Here is a 17,688-nt window from a genome sequence, read left to right on the forward strand (position 1 = left end):
AGGCCAAACTTGGAATACTGCATCCAGTTTTGGTCACCACAATGTAAAAAAGATGTTGAGACTCAAGAAAGAGTACAGAGAAGAGTGACAAAGATTATTAGGGGACTGGAGGCTAAAACATATAAGGAACGGTTGCTGGAATTGTGTATGTCTAGTTTAACAAAGAGAAGGACGAGGGGGGACATGATCACAGTGTTCCAATATCTCAGGGGCTGCCACAAAGAAGAGGGAGTCAAGCTATTTTCCAAAACACCTGAAGGCAGGACAAGAAGCAACGGGTGGAAACTAACCAAAGAGAGAAGCAACCTAGAACTAAGGAGAAACTTCCTGACAGTTAGAACAATTAACCAGTGGAACAGCCTGCCTCCAGAAGCGGTGAATGCACCAACACTGGAAGTTCCAACTCTCATCTCAGTATCGAAGCCACTTTTGGGGTGCCTCAGATTGTTGACCCCTGGTGACTGCCTGGACAAAATCTCCCTGCACTTTTCTTGCCAAGGATTTGGGAGTGGCTTGCCATTGCCTGCTTTCTAGGGCTGAGTGAGAGTGACTGGTCCAAGGTCACCCAGCTGGCTTTGTGCCTAAGGTAGGATTAGAACTGATGGTTTCTAGTTTTATTTTTTAACCACCACACTATATTGGCTTCTTCTGTTACAGTTACTCAATAAAAGGCAGAGTGGCTTAAAGCAAGAAGGGAAAAGAGTGCTATTTGGCATCTGTATTTATTTGGCATCTGTATTTATTTAATAATGTATTTCATTTTTAAAATTCAATTTAAAAAGCCACCCAACTGCAAGCAATTCAGTGTGGCAAAAAGCTAAGGAACCACTGCTTTAAAGGCTTTCAAGCACCACTGTTCAGCAAAGGAATTTTTTCAAAGTATTGTTTGTGGATGCCCCTTACTCTAGGGGAGTGTCACGCAGGCGCCTTCACACAAAAAGAAAGAGGGCAGAAGGGTCTCTCCAACCAAGAAAGTGTCCGAGAATGTATGGAGCAGAGCTGCGGTCCTGGCATCAAAAAAGGTCACTTGTCCCCCTTCACAGTTAAGAGAGATGCGGATCTTCGTGGGCTTCTCAGTCAGGGTCAGTTCAGAGTATACTGACGGAGAGATGGCCCTGTATTTCCCTCCGCATTCCCCAATCTCCCAGTGCCTGGTCTGCACATCAATATTTGTTAAGTTCACCGGCTCGCTGGCAACCCCTACATCCCATCCTGCTATATCGCCTACAGCAACTGTCCAGAAATGTCTTCCTGTTGAGAACCTCTGACAGCCAAGGACATAAGGATTAAGTACAAATCTATTGCAGTTTGGTACAGGATATATTCTTGTAACTTTCTTAACTCCTCTGACGCTTTTTCGATCTTCGGAGATGTCAAGGCGGCCAGGATGGGCTGTGTCTGGATCCAGAATTACATTCACTATAAGGGGGAAGGGAAGGAAGGAAGGAAGAAGAAAAAGAGCTTCAGCTGCAAGTCTACTTTGTGCCTTCACCCCCAAGAGTTTAACCCTACGGCCTCTTGTGTGAATGGAGTTCAGCTTCCAGAACTGAAAGACTCATTGTTTTTTTACACAATACCTAAGCATTGCCTGGTCCAGGTTTCTCCAACTTTGGCAACTATAAGACTTCAACTCCCAGAATTCCCCTGATGTGACTGCTAGTGTCCAGGTCCCTGCTCTGCAGCTTTTTCTCCAAGGACTTGGGCTCTCCCGCTGTCTTAGTTCCATCCTCTGTTAACATATTTGGCATCCCTCTGGCTTCTGGCCTTCTAGTCCAACTTACTTAAGTTGCCTTTGCCATCTGCCATTCCATTGCCTCCCCTCCATCTGCCACTCAGCTTCATGCCCTCAGGATCCATGGATTAGCTGTCCCACTCTCAGCTCCACTGCTTTCATCAGTTTGATGGACCACAAGGTGCTCCAACTTTGCTATTTGCATGGACCCCAGGACCTAATGTCTTTGTTCCCAAAGACCTGGTCTCTTACCAACTTATAGTCAGGCAGTAAAATCAACAGGATTGGTAGGAATTCTATGTTCCTTTCAGTCCCAGCCCATATTTTCCCATTTGTCCAGATATTTCATTCTATACCAAGATTGACTTCAATTTTCTAGATTATGTATAGAACAGAGTACAGTAGGGTAGGGTAGGGTAGGGTAGGGTAGGGTAGGGTAGGGTAGGGTAGGGTAGGGTAGAGTAGAGTAGAGTAGAGTAGAGTAGAGTAGAATAGAATAGAATAGAATAGAATAGAATAGAATAGAATAGAATAGAATAGAATAGAATAGAATAGAATAGAATAAGAGTAGAGTAGAACAGAATAGAATTCTTTATTGGCCAAGTGTGATCTGACACACAAGGAAATTGTCTCTGGTACATAAGCTCACAGTATACATATAAATAGCAAGTAATAGGTCCTAAATCATAAAATCATTGTTTACTGGATCTTCATAGGCAGGCATGTCAAACCCGCGACATCACGTGACATATCAGAACATTTTCCCCATTGCTGGCAATGGGGTAGGCACGGTTTCAGCGTGATGCATCCGGCCCATGGGCCAGTAGTTTGACATGCCTGCTCTAAGGTATGTAATTCTATATATATTTTTGTTACTCTATTATGTTTCTCCTAATGTTAGTGGTATCATAGTTTAAAATAGCAAGCGACTGCGATTCTTATAACTTAAATTTACCTTCCTCTAGTTGAAGTCCACTTTCCAGAGTATCTGGGGAAGAAAAGTAAATTCAGCATCTCCTCACTGGAATTGGAGCAACAGAAGGGCCTCCCTACAGAGACCCTGCTTTCCCTTCCTCCGACTCAAATCAGCAAATAAGGAATAAGGAAAGCCTCAAGCCAGAATGTCATACCTGTTTATGTATATTCTACCAGATATAAATATATTCTATTATATATTCCATATACAGGTAGTCCTCGACTTACAACCTGTCAAGAATGATTCACTTTTCACCTTGTCTCTCTGCTCTCAACTTGACAACAAGTGGGAGGGGGGTGGTTGAATTGCATTGGTTAAGAATGGAATGGAATGGAATGCCAAGAATCCGTCTGCAGATCATGAGTCCCTGCTCCTCCTTTCAAGACCATGCTGCACAGTTGTTTGAACAGTCCAGGCAGTACCCATAATTCAAAAAAGAGTGTATGTGATTGGACAGCATAAAGGACTGAAGGGGACAGCCAAAGGGGGAATTCAAGTTTAATTATGTGGACATTTGAGCGGGACAGTCAGAGCTGGTTTTGCTTTTTTTGTTCCAATGTAGTGTATTCAATAAATGTGTTACTTTTGAGAAGAACTATATCCCAGGACTTCCTTATTTGGATCTGCTAGATCAGGGGTAGGCAACCTTGGCTCTTTTATGACTCGTGGACTTCAACTCCCAGAATTCCTGAGACAACTGTGCTGGCTCAGGAATTCTGGGAGTTGAAGTCCACAAGTCATAAAAGAGCCAAGGTTGCCTACCCGTGCTAGATGGACATCTGACACAACCATTCATTTAGTGACCATTCAAAGTCACAGCAGCACTGAAAAAAGTGACTTATGACCAGTTCTCACGCCTACGATTGTTGCAGCATCCCCAGTCACATAATCAAAATTTGGTCACTTGGCAACCAACATGTACTGTATTTACGATGGCTGCAGTGTCCCATGTTCTGGGATTGTCCTCTGCAACCTTCCTAAGGAGTGTCTGACAAGCAAAGTCAATGCGAGAAGCCACATTCGCTTAACAACCACGTGATTCACTTAACTGCTGTGATTTTCTTAACAACTGTGGCAAAAAAGTTCATAAAATGGGGCAGAACTCACTTAACAATTGACTTGCTACGCAACAGAAATTTTGAGCTCAACTATGGTCGTAAGAACAACTTGTATGTATTTTATTATATTTAGTGGAAGCTTATTCTGCTTCCTCAGTGATAAGTGAATATGGATTTGGGAAGTAAAGAATACAGGTAGCCCTTGACGTACGACCACAGTTGAGCCCAGAATTCATGTTGCTAAGTTAGAAATTTGTTATGTGAGTTTTGCCTCATTTTACGACTTCTCTTGCCACATTTGTTAAGTGAATCACTGTAGTTGTACAATTAGTAACATGGTTGTTAAGTGGATCTGGCTTCCCCATTGACTTTGCTTGTCAGAATGTCACAAAAGATGGTCACATGACCCTGGGACACTGCAACCATCATGAATATGAACCAGTTGTCAGGTGGCTGAATTTTGATCACATGACCTTGGAGTTGCTGCAACAGTCATAAAGTGTGAAAAATGGTCATGTCATTTTTTCATTGTCGTTCTAACTTCCAACAGTCAGTAAATGAACTGTTGTAAGTCGAAGACTACCTGTAAATGGTCAACTTGACTGGCTAATGGTTCCTATTTTTAGGTAGCTCATCTTTAATGGGAGAAACCAGGAAGCTCCTGTTCCCCTCCTGGTGCCAAGACACAAGGCCTTTCCCCAGAGAAATGAAGGTGTCTCTTCCACTGATCCTGATATCGATCCCTCTTTGATCCCCCTGACACTGACCCAGAATCTCTCTTGGATGCTCTGGGGTCAAAATATCATCCAGCGTAAAACTTCGGCGGCTGTTTTTTACCTCTAAATTTTTTCATGGCACTTTTCAGAAGCACAGCGAGATCACTGTAATCCCAGATTGTCCACATCGGGTCTACAAGTAAATCCACCGGATTCTCATATGTTTCCTTTGTTTGGTACCTGGCAAGACAAAAGAACATTGTTTATCAACCTGCCAATGGAAGAAGCTTTCTAAAATATCAGACGGTGCTTGAGGATTGGCTAGCTACAGGATCCAGTCTGAGTCGATTACTGGGATTATTCTTCCAAACTTTCAGACTCATGCTGAAGCCCATCCTAAGGAAACTGCGCTCTATCCACTATGTGCTGTATTTTTGTGAACCCTGACCCGGAACTGCACTCATCCACCCTCATCAAATGAGAGATATAATAGAGACCACCAAGTTTATGTTTGGGGGTCCCCTACTCTTTAAAATTCTTGTGAATCCCTTGGACAAAAAGATGGATTCTATCTTACCAAATTTGAATATGGCTAAAGTGGGTGAGGCAGAAGATGCGATATAATATTCAAACTGATCTTGATGGATTAAAAGTAATTAAAAGTAATACAATGTAATTTAATAGAGATGAATGCAATCACAAGTAATCCTTCATTTATGACTATTTTTTAGCAGCCAGTTACAACAGCTCTCAAAAAGGTGGTCTTACAACTGTTTTTGTACTTAACATCTGTCCCAGTGTCCCTGTAATCACAATGCGGGTGCTTGACAACTAGCATGTATTTACAATAGTTGCAGCATCCCAGGATCACCTGATTGCCATTTTTGATTCTTCTCAGTTGGCTTCTGACAAGCAAAGTCACTGGGAGAATCCAGATTCACTTAACAACCATGTAACTGGCTTAAGCCACCACATGATTAACTTAATATGGCAAAAAAAAGTTGTAAAGTTGGGCGCTGTCACATGATCACTCACTTAATGACATCATTATCATAAGTTGAGGACACAAATAGTACCAATAGTTAATAGGTACCTTGGGTATAATCCCAAAACTCCTGGAGCACCACTTGAACACCATCGGCATTGACAAAACCACTATCAGATGATTGCGAAAGGCAGCTTTACTTGGAACAGCTTACCTTTACCACCATCAAACATCTGTCTGTCCTTGGGAAGGACTTTATAGGTGGGTAACAATGTTCAGTCTAAACATCTGGCTGACTGTGCAACCAACCAAAATAATTCACCATATCATATATTTCTAATTATATTATACAGTATTCGGGTTGTCTGAGGAAGTATTTACAAAGCACTAAAATACAAGACATTATCTTTAAATTGAATTACTGCTAAATACAAACAGAACTTTCCAAAATAGGAAAACTGCTGGAGGAGCTGCCAATCTCTGAGACTGTAAAGAGGAAAGTGGATTCACTTACTTCTTCAAGATGCTTCCAATGTCCTAAAAAAAGAGACAAAGCATTAAAAGGAGCCATTTCTTATGCAGACAGTTAAAATCTTAAATTCACAAAATAAATGAGTGAAACCTCTGGACAACCAGACAAAAATAGAATATAAAAAGTACTTCCATTTAAAAAAAAAATCTCATTGATCTTTTTCCCCAGCCATTCCCCTCTTTTAGACAGGTATTGTTTATTTTTACTTTCTTGTCTTAGAAAAATTATAGCCCAGTTGAATCCAACACAATTATACAGATTATAATATATATAAATAATAATAAAAAAAATGATAGCAAAAGCTATTCAGTTAGTGATCGTTCAAAGTTAAACTAGCCGTGAAAAAGTGACTTATGGCCATTTTTCAGACTTATGACCGTTGCAGCATCCCCATAGTCACTCAAAATTCAGCCGCTTGGCAACTAACTCATATCTATGATGGTCACAGTATCCTGGGGTCATGTGATCACCTTTTGTGACCTTCTGACAAGCAAAGTAAACGGGGAAGGAAAATTCACTTAACAACCATGTTACTAATTTGACCACTGTAGTGGTTCACTTAGCAACTGTGGCAGGAAAGGTTGTAAAATGGGGGGAAATTCACTTAGCAACTGTTTTGCTTAGCAACAAAAATTTAGGGCTCAATTGTGGTCATATGTTGAGGACTACCTGTACTCTTCATACCTTCTGATTTCCTGTTCATAGAAAGAGTCAAAAAGATTACTAAGTAAGGAGCTTAAATAAAAGTTTTGGAGCTTTGTTACTGTACACACTGAGTGCAGCGAGAATCCTACATAGACAGAAATGGAAAGATAATCTCCGGAATAGAAGAATAGATGGAAAAAGTGATAGAGTTAGAAAAAAGTGACAAATTAACTGTTTTAATTAGAGAAAAGAACATATCAACCTTTGTTTCTACTTGCAAACTGCCACTGGATTTTGTGCTCAAAATAGAAAGAAATGAACTCTTGACCCTGGGTTTTGCTAATTAGACTAATTTATTTTTATAGACACGGCAAATAATTGCTAAATATGTAAAAGTAAAAATTTGAGGCTGTAATTTTATTTTGTATCTTACTGCGCTGAAAAAAACTGAAAGAAAATGCTTTTTTTCTTTCCCCTTTATTCTACAAGTCTTCCCCCTTCTTAGCCTTCTCCATTTCCCTATTATCTTGCTGTGGAAATAATTTACTTGGACTTCAGTAAGGCATTTGATAAAGTAGACCACAACTTACTACTTGATAAGATAGAAAAGTATGGGTTAGACCAGGGGTCCCCAACCCCCGGTCTGTGAACCAGTACCAGTCCGCGGCATGCCAGCAACCAGTCTGCACAAACAAGCAAAGCCCCATCCGCGGGATGCAGGCAGCACACAAAACAATGCACTCTCCGGTCCGCGGAAAATCTCTCTTCACGGAATCGGTCCCTGGTGCCCAGGGTTAGACAGCATCACCACCAGATGGATTCGTAATTGGCTGACCAACCGTACTCAACGTGTAATCCTCAATGGAACTGCATCTATATAGAGGAAAGTATGCAGTGGGGTACCCGAAGGCTCTGTTTTAGGCCCAGTACTCTTCAACGTCTTCATCAATGATTTCGATGAAGGGATAGATGGGGAAATCATCAAATTTGCAGAAGACACCAAGCTGGCAGGAATAGCCAACAAATAGGCTTAAGATACAGAAAGATCTTGACAGACTTGAATGTTGGTCCCTGTCTAATAAAATGAAATTAAATGGTGAAAAAAGTAAGGTTCTACATTTAGGCAAGAAAAACCAAATGCACAGGTATAACATAGGACCTGGCTCAATTGTAGTAACTGTGAGAAGGATCTTGGAATCCTAGTGGACAATCATTTAAATATGAGCCAGCACTGTGCTGCAGCTGCCAAAAAAGCCAACACAGTCCTAGGCTGTAATAACAGAGGGATAGAATCAAGGTCACATGAAGTGTTAATACCACCTTACATACTGCCTTGGTAAGACCACACTTGAATACTGCATCCAGTTTTGGTTGCCACAATGTAAAAAAGATGTTGAAATTCTAGAAAAAGTACAGAGAAGAGCAACAAAGATCTAGGGCAGTGGTTCTCAACCTTTTTAATGCCGCAACCCCCAACCGGTCGTACATCGAGGAATACTCAACTGGTCATAAGTCGAGGACTACTCAACTGGTGCAGCACCGTTTGCAGAATGGGACTTTTGGCGGGCTCAGAAGGGCAGAGACAGCCTGGAGAATTCCTATTGGCTTTTGAAAGCCAATAGAATTAGACTCTATTCAAGAGAGTCTATTCTATTGGCTTTCAAAAGCCAATAGAATAAAAGGGAGTAGCACAGCTAAGGAAAAGGGGGGGGGGGGGAAATGGCGGACTGCGTTGTTTGGCAACCCCCGTGAAATGGTCGTTCGACCCCAAATGGGGTCCTGACCCACAGGTTGAGAACCACTGATCTAGGGGACTGGAACCTAAAACATACTAAAAATGGTTGCAGAAAGAAGGTGTGTCTAGTTTAATGAACAGAAGGACTAGGGTGACATAATAACAGAGTTCCAATATTCTCAGGGGTCACCACAAAGAAAAGGTGGTCAACCTATTTTCCAAAGCACCTGAGGGCAGGACAGAAGCAATGGATGGAAATTAATCAAGGAGAGAAGTCACCCAGAACTAAGGAGAAATTTCCTGACAGTTAAAATAATCAGTCAGTGGAACAAGTTGCCTCCAGAAGTTGTGGGTGCTCAAAATACTGGAGGTTTTAAAGGAGAGACTGGACTATCATTTGTCTGAAATGGTATAGAACAGGAGTCCCCAACTTGTGGGCCACAGCCCACTACCAGGCTACAACCTAATTGCCACCAGGCTGCCTGAAGTGGTTATTTGATGCATGAGCACGTGCGCACAGCCCCACTCACATCATCACGAGTGTCACAGCTCCACTCATGTTGCCATGAATGTCATGGCCCCACTCACGTCACTATGAGTGTCGTGGGCACTCACACATACACACGCACACACCTCCACCTCCCACAAAATAATCCCCTCTTTACTCCCTCCCCCCCCACCTCAGGCCGCTAACTATAGAGTTTCCTGCATGGGCAGGGGGTTAAACAAGAAGACCTCCAAAGTCCCTTCCAACTCTGTTATTATTCTTATTCTTTTTTATACTCACTTGCACTTTTCACTATTATAATTTCAATAAAATTTATGATTAAAAAAAGTCAAAAATAGTATTCTGTGTTGGGACTAAAGCAGACTACCCCATTTCCTCATTGATACAAAACTCTATATACCACTCCATACACCATGATGCAAAAAAGATGATGAGGTCTTAGAAAGAGTGCAGAGAGGAACAATAAAGATGATAAAGGGCCAGGAGGCCAAAACGTACAATGAGTGGCTAAGGAAACTAGGTATGCTTAGCGTAACAAAGAGAAGGCTTAGGGGAGACAGGACAGCCATCTTCCAATGTTTAATCAATGGAACAGCCTGTCTCCCTGAGTTGTGGCTGCTCCATCACTGGAGGTTTCCAATAATAGTTTGGACAATCACTTCTTCAGGATGGTAAGGACCAGTGCTTTTTTTCTTTAAAAAAAAAAAAGGGTGCCAGAACACACATCGTACAACCCGCCTTGCCTACCCTACAAGGTTCCATCCAAAAAAGGTGCCGGAACTCCATTCTGGACATTCTATGAGAAAAAAAGCCCTGGTAAGGACTCCTGCCTTGGCCAGAACATTGGATTAGAAGACCTCCAAGGTCCCTTCCAGCCATGTGAGTCTATGATCTCAACTTCCTGCCTGACCTGTAAGAGTTTGCTGGCTGGCTGCTGATGCTTCTCCTCTATCTCCTGGATGAGATCGTCAAGAGAGCACAGATCCTCCGTGTGCTTGGCCAAACCCTTCTCCTTTATGGCAATAATCTCCTTCTCCGTCTCTTCCATTCTAGCCAACAGAAGCTCCTCCTGTCCTTCTAACCAGAGCTGTAGTTCTCTGAATTCAGCCACTACATTTTTTTTCTCTTTTTCGATGAGGTCCTAGAACAAGAAGACAGAAAGAGCAAAAGGCATTATTTTATTTTACATTTATTTAATTACATTTTTGTTTTATTATTACAGGTAGTCCTTGACTTACAACCCTTCATTTAGTGACCATTCGCAGTTATAGCAGCATTGAAAAAAGTGACATGACCATTTTTCACATTTATGCCTCTTGCAGCATCGTTCACATGATCAAATCTTGGATGCTTGGCAACAGGCATGCATTTATCATGGTTGCAGGATCCCGGGGTCATGTGATCACCTTTTGCTACCTTCTGACAAGCAGAGTCAATGGGGAAGCCTGATTCACTTCACAACCATGTTATTAACTTAACAACTGCAGTGGTTCACTTAACAACTGTGGCAAGCAAGGTCGTAAAATGGGGCAAAACTCACTTAACAACTGACTCGCTTAACAACAGCAATGCTGAGCTCAGTTGCAGTTGTACATCAAGGACTGCCTGTATACAATTGATATAACTTTGGATGGTCACTAAATGGTTGTAAGTCGAGGATTACCTGAAGTTCCTCACCGTTGGATCAATACTTACAAGCATCTCCTGCACTCTTTGCTCTGTGTCCGTTCTGTATGTAGCTATTTTTTCTTTCTCCTCCTTCTGAGCTTTCAGGCAATCCCCAACATTGATCTGAAGAGAAAATACAAGTTTTGAGTTTCTTTTCTGTGAAGAATTACATTGGAGGAAAGACCCAGTTAGAAGATATGGTGCTTCTTTAAAGGATATTTCTCCCACCCACCCCCAAAATCTTTTTTACCAATTAAACAGGTTTAATAAATCCCATGCTGTAAATGGCCATACAGCATAGAACACAGGGAAGAAAAACAAATGCTTGCCCATGAAATTTACATCCAAATTGTTTCTCAGCTATTTCAATTTTATACTTGGGATCTTTTAGGAACGGGAATTGAATGCTTTCTTTCTTAGATCTCAAACATCGGAAGGGAGGTGGAGCTTTTTTTTTAAATGAGACAATAAAAATAAAAGAATCCAGCTTTGAATATTGGTAAGACATTTGTTAAGTGAGTTTGGGCCCATTTTATAATTTCTCTTGCTGTAGTTGTTAAGTGAATCACTGCAGTTGTTAAGTTAATAATACCGTTGTTAAGTAAATCTGGCTTCCCCACTGATTTTGCTTGTTAAAAGGTCACACAAGAGGATCACATGAACCCCTGGACACTGCAACCGTCATAAACATGAGCCAGTTGCCAAGTATCTGAATTTTTATCAGTGGCCACAGGGATGCTACAATGGTCATCAGTGCGAAAAACGGTCATGAGTCACATTTTTCGGTGCTGTTTGTACCTTAACTTTGAATGGTCACCAGAGAGAGGCAAGGGGGGGTTGAGATAAAGCAGAAGGAAGCAACTAAATAGGTCCAAGGATCGCCAGTGCCAACACTGGATGGCCCTCCGCAGGGATTCCTCCTGGCTGATTCCTACCTGGTACTCCTGCAAAGCCTCCTCCGCAGGGATCACCGAGTGGCCCCTGTGCTCTTGGGATCGGTCGCAGACCACGCAGATGAGGGTCTCGTGGTCTTACAAAAGAGCTTGAGGGGCTCCCGGTGCTTCGCGCAGACGCTCCCTCCGTCCTCGCCCCAGGATCCTATGCAACGTCCGGCCTCTTCCAGCACCCGCGCCAGCTGCCTGTTGGGGAGAACGTTTCGGGGCCTGAAAGTCTGTCTGCACTGGGGGCAGGAAGCCTCCGATTCCGACGTCCCCCAACTGCGGGTCAGGCAGCCCCGGCAGAAGTTGTGGCCGCACTCCGGGATGAGCACGGGGTCCTGGAAATAGTCCAGGCAGATGGAGCAGGTGGCTTCTTCCAGGAAATCCGGCAAGGGCGCTGCGGTCGCCATCGCTGCCTCCTCCGCCGAGACAAGGAAAGAGAAACTTAATTTCGCACCTCTGCTTGCAAATCAGATGACCGCCTTTGGGCTGTGTCCCAGCTGGAAATCGAGATAAGTTATTTTTGGTGTTGCGGTCAGTTTCGCTGACTTTTTAAAATAAAAAGAGAGTATTTATAAAAAAAAACCAATTGGGAAGAAGCGGACTCCCGATCAATTATTATTGGCCCAATCAGCTCGTTAAAGGAAAAATTCTTTTAAAAACTGGGGAGAAGCAAACATGCATGGGAGGATCCCCGATCAAGTACAATTGATCCCAGCATCCTGTTAAAGGACGGGGGGGGGTAAAAAAACCGGGGGAAAGGAAATATTCTTGGAGGGACCCCGACAATTATTGCTCCAAGCATCCTGCTAAAGGAAAATATATTGGAAAAAACCTGGCTGAAAATAGGATGATTTTTTTATTAGCAGATCAGTTCATCACAATCTACATAAAAAGAATTAAATTCTGTTCAGTTGGGATCACCATTCAAAAGTACTATGTTTGATTGTAATCTGATAAGTTTATTTTTATTTCTTCCTTTTTGTCTCCATTTATGTGATTAAAATATTTAACTAAACCTGTAGCTATAAATAAAAGAAACTTTAAATCTTTCAGATGAAGACCATGGCAAATCACTATCATGGTACCAAAAAAATTGCACGGACATGTTCATGGTATCACCAGGATTCGATTCAATTCAGCGGAATTTATTTTTTTTATACTTCTGCAAACCCATTCAGTGATTTGTAAGTGGGCCTGTGAGAGAGCTTATTTCATTTTCAAGGAATTATTATCATTAGATTAAATTATTACTACTATTATTGAACATCCATGTAAAAAGAGATGTCTCTCAGTACAAAGAAACAAAACTCCTATTTAAAATATACACCCACCACCACCACCACCAGAGCACAATCTAAGCACTATCAAAATTACAAATGAAAACTTCCAACAGTTAAAATTACTGTTATTGTTTTACTGCCATAAAAGGCATGAAATCCATAACCACCATAATCTATGTATAGCCAGGGTAAAAAAAAATAACCCACAAATGATACATCTACTTTGCAGACCTAATTTTCCAAGACAAACTCGCTGCCTAGCTTCCTCTAAAATTCACTTTTGGCTTCTTCTTCCCTATACTTCCACCCACATTTCCTCCTTTTCTCCCCCCCCCCACAAAATTGGGAGGATCCATTGCTATCCAATCCCATCTCCCCATGGATTCTCACAGACCCCTCTTTCAAAGGCCCTGCTCCCCAGAAGGGGGGAGATGCTGCAAAGCAGGAACAACCCTAGAGGGAGTCAACAAAGGCCTAAAGGGTGGAAGCCCCACCCCTTATTTACATATGGGTAGAAGGCAGGGCTGGCTGCCATCTTGACTTTTCTTGACCTGGCTTGGGACACCCACCCTTGCTGTATCCCCATCCCTTAGCTTAGAGGGTCTGCTAGATTAGTGGCTCTCAATTTGGCGTCTATGGAAGTCAAATGGAAAGCATTTTTTACATTTCTTGTTTTCAATTTATATAGACATTTAAAATGTCTTAAGACAGATTTTCATACTTACGACCATTGCAGCACCCCCTTGATCACTTGATCAAAATTCCGTCGCTTGGCAATCGGTTCACATTTATGACAGTTACAGTGTCCCAGGGTCATGTAATCATCTTTTGTGACCTTCTGACAAGCAAAGCCAATGGGGAAGCCGGATTCACTTAACAACTGTGTGACTGACTTAGCAACTGCTATAATAATAATAATAATAGTAGTAATGATGATGATGACTACAAGCAGCGGCATGACAAAGTAGCAACAATGGTGCATTGGAAGATCTGCAAAAAATATCATTTGCCTGTAAGCAAAACTGATGGGATCATAAAATAGAGAAAGTCATAGAAAATGATAAAATTAAACTGCTCTGGGACTTCAGAATTCAAACAGACAAGCACCTGCAACATAACACCCCAGACTTAACAATTGTCGATAAGAAAGACAAAAAAGTCTGGATAGTGGATGTGGCAGTGCCTGGAGATAGCAGAATAGAAGAGAAAGAACTGGAGAAGATAACAAAATACAAAGACCTACAAATAGAAATAGAAAGACTGTGGCAAAAGCAAGCAAGGGTAGTACCAATAGTAATAGGCTCCTTGGGTGCAATCCCAAAACAACTGGAGCACCACTTGAACACCATTGGCATTGACAAATTCGCTATTAGTCAATTGCAAAAGGCGGCCTTATTAGGAACTGCTTCCATCCTGCGACGATATCTGTAATACCATCAAACATCCACATCTGCCTATCCCAGGTCCTGGGTAAGGACTCGATAGGTAGACAAAATGCCAAATCCAGTCTGAACATCTGGCTGACTGTGCGATGATCGATAATAATAATAATAATAATGACTACAAGCAGCAGCATGACAAAGTAGCAACAATGGTGCATTGGAAGATCTGCAAAAAATATCATTTGCCTGTAAGCAAAACTGATGGGATCATAAAATAGAGAAAGTCATAGAAAATGATAAAATTAAACTGCTCTGGGATTTCAGAATTCAAACAGACAAGCACCTGCAACATAACACCCCGGACTTAACAATTGTCGATAAGAAAGACAAAAAAGTCTGGATAGTGGATGTGGCAGTGCCTGGAGACAGCAGAATAGAAGAGAAAGAGCTGGAGAAGATAACAAAATACAAAGACCTACAAATAGAAATAGAAAGACTGTGGCAAAAGCAAGCAAAGGTAGCAGCAATAGTCATAGGCGCCTTGGGTGCAATCCCCCAAAAACTGGAGCACCACTTGAACACCATTGGCATTAACAAATTTGCCATTAGTCAATTGCAAAAGGCGGCTTTACTAGGAACTGCTTCCATCCTGCAACGATATCTGTAATAACATCAAACATTCACATCTGCCTATCCCAGGTCCTGGGTAAGGACCCGATAGGTAGACAAAATGCCAAATCCAGTCTGAACATCTGGCTGACTGTGCGATGATCCATAATAATAATAAAAAGTTGGAAGGGACCTTGGAGGTCATCTAATCCAACCCCCTGCTCAGGCAGGAAACCCTATACCATTTCAGACAAATGGCTGTCCAGTCTCTTCTTAAAAACTTCCAGTGTTGGAGCATTTACCACTTCTGGAGGCAGGTTGTTCCACTGGTTAACTGTTCTAACTGTCAGGAAGTTTCTCCTTAGTTCTAGGTTGCTTCTCTCCTTGATTAGTTTCCACCCGTTGCTTCTTGTCCTGCCTGCAGGTGCTTTGGAGAATAGCTTGACTCCCTCTTCTTTGTGGCAGCCCCTGAGATATTTGGAACACTGCTATCATGTCCCCCCTCGTTCTTCTCCGCATTAAACTAGACATACCCAATTCCAGCAGCCTTTCCTTATATGCTTTAATCTCCAGTCTCCTAATCATCTTTGTTGCTCTTCTCTGTACTCTCTCTAGAGTTTCAACATCTTTTTTACATCGTGGTGACCAAAACTGGATGCAGTATTCCAAGTGTGGCCTTACCAAGGCATTGTAAAGTAGTATTAATACTTCACGTGATCTTGATTCTATCCCTCTGTTAATGCAGCCAGCACTGTGTTGGCCTTTTTGGCAGCTGCAGCACCCTGCTGGCTCATATTTAAGTGATTGTCCACTAGGACTCCGAGATCCCTCTCAGAGTTACCCCCTATACTATACCTGTACATTTGGTTTTTCTTGCCTAAATGTAGAACATTACTTTTTTCACCATTGAATTTCATTTTGTTAGATAGTGCCCAGTGTTCAAGTCTGTCCAGATCCTCCTGTATCCTAAGCCTGTCTTCTGGAGTGTTGGCTATTCCTGCCAGCTTGCTGTCGTCTGCAAATTTGATGATTTCCCCATCTATCCCCTCGTCCAAATCGTTGATGAAGATGTTGAAGAGCACTGGGCCCAGAACAGAGCCCTGGGGCACCCCACTACACACTTCCCTCCATGTAGATGCGGTTCCATTGAGGACCACACGCTGAGTACGGCCGGTCAGCCAGCTACAGATTCATCTGGTGGTGATGCTGTCTAACCTACATTTTTCTATCTTATCAAGTAGTAGGTTGTGATCTACTTTATCAAATGCCTTACTGAAGTCCAAGTAAATTATATCCACAGCAGTCCTCTGACAGATATTGAGGTCAGGCTGATAGGTCTATAATTTCCTGGGTCCATATGATTCGCTTAACAACTGTGACAAGAAAGATCATCATGGAGCACTACCCCACAAAGAGTCACTGGGGTCCAAGTTCCCCTGGCCCTCTTTTCCAACCGCCTGGGCGCCTTCCCCTGCTACAGTCCGTGGTTGTGGCTGCCCATCCATTCTGCTCCCTCCCTCAAACACCTCCACTTGCCAGGGTCAGCAGGACTATGCTGTCTTGTCCTTCCAGCTGGTCCCTTGAGCAGCCTCCTCCCACGGGTGGGTGACATGGTGTGGGGGTGGTCAGATGGCCAGTCAGCCATTCTTCCTCTTTCTCTCCCCTGATGCTTGCTGGTCTCTCCTGCCACTGCCTGCCTCCCTTTCTCTCCCTCTCTTTCCCCTTCCTCCTCCTCCTTTCTCAATCTTTCCTCACAGACCTTTCCCTACCTCCCCCACACTCTTTTCTCCACTTTCCCTCACACTTTTTCCCCCTTTCCTCAACCTATCCTCACATCACTCCCCCCCCATTCCATGAGGTGGAGACCACGTGGGCCACGAGGCCCCACCTCCCTCCTCTCCCTTCTCTGCCCGCAAAGAGACTCCCCTATTCCTCTCGCCCTCCCTCTCTATCCCCTGCTCTCCTCCTCTTTCCTGCCGAACTTCCATTCCCTTCTCCTTCTTCCCCCATGATACAGTTAAAATGGAGCAAAGCTCACTTAACAGCTGTCTCACTTGGCAGAAGAAATTTGGGGCTCAGTTGTGGTTGTGATTCGAGGACTAGCTGTATTAGATACGTTCGTTTGGATTCCTCACATGCTCCTTTGCCAGCAGCAGCTTGTCAGTCTTCAGTTGTTCAGATGTTTTGAGATGACTCTGTTAGCATTCAGAGTCACCATATCAGACTTCAGCTTCACCTTCCTGATTGTTTATTAACTATATGTATCTCACCTTTATTATGTTTACAAATAAATCAAGGTGGCAAACATATCCGACACATGTTCCTCCTTCAATTTCCCCACAACAGCCCTGTGAGGTGGGTTGGACTGAGAGAGAATGACTGGCTCTAAATCACCCAGTTGGCTTTCATGGCTAAGGCAGGACTTGAACTCACAGTCTTCCTCTTCCTAGCCTTGTGCCTTAACCACTAGACCAAACTGGATCTGACCCCCATCTCAGTATTGAAGTCACTTTTGGGGTGCCTCAGTGTGTTGACCCCTGGCAACTGACTGGATGAATCTCCCTGCACTTTTCTTGGCAAGGATTCGGGAGTGGCTTGCCATTGCCTGCTTCCTAGGGCTGAATGAGAGTGATAGGTCCAAGGTCAACCAGCTGGCTTTGTGCCTAAGGCAGGATTAGAACTCAGGGCTTCTAGCTTGATTTCTTAACCACTACACCAGATTGGCTGCTTCTTCTACAGTTACTAAAAGGCAGAGTGCATCAAAGGAAGAAAGAAAGAGTGCTATTTGGCATCTTGTCAAATAATGTATTTAATAATGTATTTCATTTTTACAATTCTATTTAATTTTGGTGACATATTCAGGACACATAACCAATGTGTATGTTTTGTTTACTCTCTTCTACGTGTCTTCTGTTTCTGTG

General features: G+C 42.7%; 1 pseudogene; it reads right to left on the minus strand.

The window, feature by feature from the left end:
• Positions 1 to 706: 706 nt before the first annotated feature.
• On the minus strand, positions 707 to 13,530 carry LOC120305177 (annotated as a pseudogene).
• Positions 13,531 to 17,688: the final 4,158 nt, after the last annotated feature.

Source organism: Crotalus tigris, unplaced genomic scaffold (assembly GCF_016545835.1).
Source record: "Crotalus tigris isolate CLP2741 ecotype Arizona unplaced genomic scaffold, ASM1654583v1 scf7180000017666.379230911805:20528666, whole genome shotgun sequence".
In the NCBI taxonomy this organism is placed as follows: Eukaryota; Metazoa; Chordata; class Lepidosauria; order Squamata; family Viperidae; genus Crotalus; species Crotalus tigris.